Raw genomic sequence first — 2,368 nt, 5'->3', positions numbered from 1 at the left:
AGAGGGAGAGAAACAAAGATATGAGTGTTAGGGGAGAGATACAAGTAGGGGGAGCAAGCTCATAAACTTGTATGATGCATTTGAATGAGCATTACATATGTTTGCTTGCATGGCCTAAGTTTTAATTTCAAATATCCTTGCTTGTGTGGTGTATGCTAATTGTAGGTTTGAATGTTGAAATGAAAAACTAGCATGACTCATGCTCACATTATGAAAACTAGACCCTTGCTTTTAAATGTTGATCTCATGAGGTATTCTAGTTTTTGTGAATGTCTAGTTACTAATGGTGCTAAGGATGGTATATTAGTGCACTCCGATTGGTATCACGCTTCAAAGGTCCATCTCTTATACCTTAGCATCATTTGGTAAAAATTGACTCCTATATTTCCTATCTAAGCATATGTGCAAAGCTACAATCTAAACTCTTTGCACATATGTAGGGGGAGCAATTACTACCATTTGGAGTTCATGAAACTTGCCCATATCCTTTACACATGGTAAATATGCTTGGGCAAGCAACATGGATTCAAATGAACTTTAATTCATATCTTTGAATAAGGGTTGTCATCAATTACCAAAAAGGGAGAGATTGAAAGCTCTAGTTTGGTTTTGGTTAATTGATGAAACCCTAAGTGCTAACCTAGTGTATCAAAGTGATTATGAGATAGGTAGCACTACTCCAAGTGATGAAGCAATGGCAAAGATCATGACAATGGTGATGGCATGGTGATGGTCAAATGCTTAAACTTAGAAAAGAAGAAAGAGAAAAACAAAAGGCTCAAGGCAAAGGTATAAAACATAGGAGCCATTTTGTTTTAGTGATCAAGACACTTAGTGAGTGTGATCACATTTTGGATAGATAGCCGTACTATTAAGAGGAGTGAAACTCATATCGAAATGCGGTTATCAAAGTGCCACTAAATGCTCTAACTCATTGCATATGCATTTAGGATCTAGTGGAATGCTAACACCCTTGAAAATGTTTGTGAAAATATGCTAACACATGTGCACAAGGTGAAACACTTGGTGGTTGGCACATTAGAGCAAGGGTGAAGAAGTTAGAAGTGAAAATGAGTTGATCATGAAGACACTGGCGTCGGTCAACTGACCGGATGCTGGGTCTGAAAGCACCGGACGCTGGCAGCGTGCGTCCGGTCAAACTGGTCGATCGACATAGTACCGAGGGTATTGCACCGGACGCTGGTCAGGGTCCGGTTAAGGTGGACCGGACGCGTCCGGCCAAAAAAATACGCCTCGGGGAGCTTACTGGAAACTACCGGACGTTGGGGCTTCAGCGTCCAGTCAGTTTTGCCAGTGCGTCCAATCAGTTTTGTAGCCGTTGGAATCTGACGAACAGTGTTTGAAGCAAGTGATGCATGGCGTCCATCGGTGGATGGGACGCTGAGTCCAGGGTCCAGTCAGTCTGACCGAAGCGTTCGGTCAGAGCGTGTTTTGCCTAGTGAAGGGGTATAATGGCTCTATTCCATGGGGGCTCTATTTATAGCCCCATGGCCAGCTGAAGCTAAAACTCTTGCACATTTTCATTGACATAGCAACCTTGTGAGCTTAGCCAAAGTCCTCCCACTCATCTCCATCATTGATCCATCATCATTGTGAGATAGGGAGAGAATCCAAGTGCATTGCTTGAGTGATTGCATCTAGTGGCACTTGGTATTCGTGTTGCGCTGTGGATTTTGCTTGTTTCTCTTGGTGGTTGCCACCACCTAGACGGTTGGAGCAGCGGTGGAGGATTGGCACGAGTTGGTGATTGTTTGTGGCCATCTCCGGTGATTTAAGGGGAGTTGTACCTTCCCCGACGGAGTGCCAAAAGGTAACTCTAGTAAATTGCTCGTGTCATTGAGTTACCTCACTTGTGGGTCAGTTCTTGCGGTGTCCTATCATGTGGACGAGGTTTGTGAAACACCTCTTAGCCACCGAACCACTAAGTGTTGGTCGACATAACGGGGACGTAGCGTGTTGGCAAGCACGTGAACCTTAGGAGAAAATCGATTGTCTCTTGTCATTTGCATTCTCTCGGTGATTGGCTTGATCTTCATCTTGTGATTGGTTCATCCCCTACACGGTGGTATAATCACCCTTCTTACTTGATTACATTCTTACAAACTAGTTGATACAAGCTCTTTAGAGTAATTAAAATTGAGAGCTTGCTTTGTTGTTTACATTCATCTAGTTGAGCTCTTGAGAGTAGCAAGTTTGTGTGCCTAAGTAATCATTGCAACTAGAATTGTTGGATAGGTGGCTTGCAACCCTTGTAGAGCTAGAGCAAGTTTGCATTACGCTATTTGTCATACTAATCAAATTGCTCTAGTTGATTTTAAGATTTTTAAATAGGCTATTCACCCTCCCT

This window comes from Miscanthus floridulus, chromosome 14 (assembly GCF_019320115.1).
Source record: "Miscanthus floridulus cultivar M001 chromosome 14, ASM1932011v1, whole genome shotgun sequence".
Classification (NCBI taxonomy): Eukaryota; Viridiplantae; Streptophyta; class Magnoliopsida; order Poales; family Poaceae; genus Miscanthus; species Miscanthus floridulus.
This window is presented reverse-complemented; position numbering follows the sequence as displayed.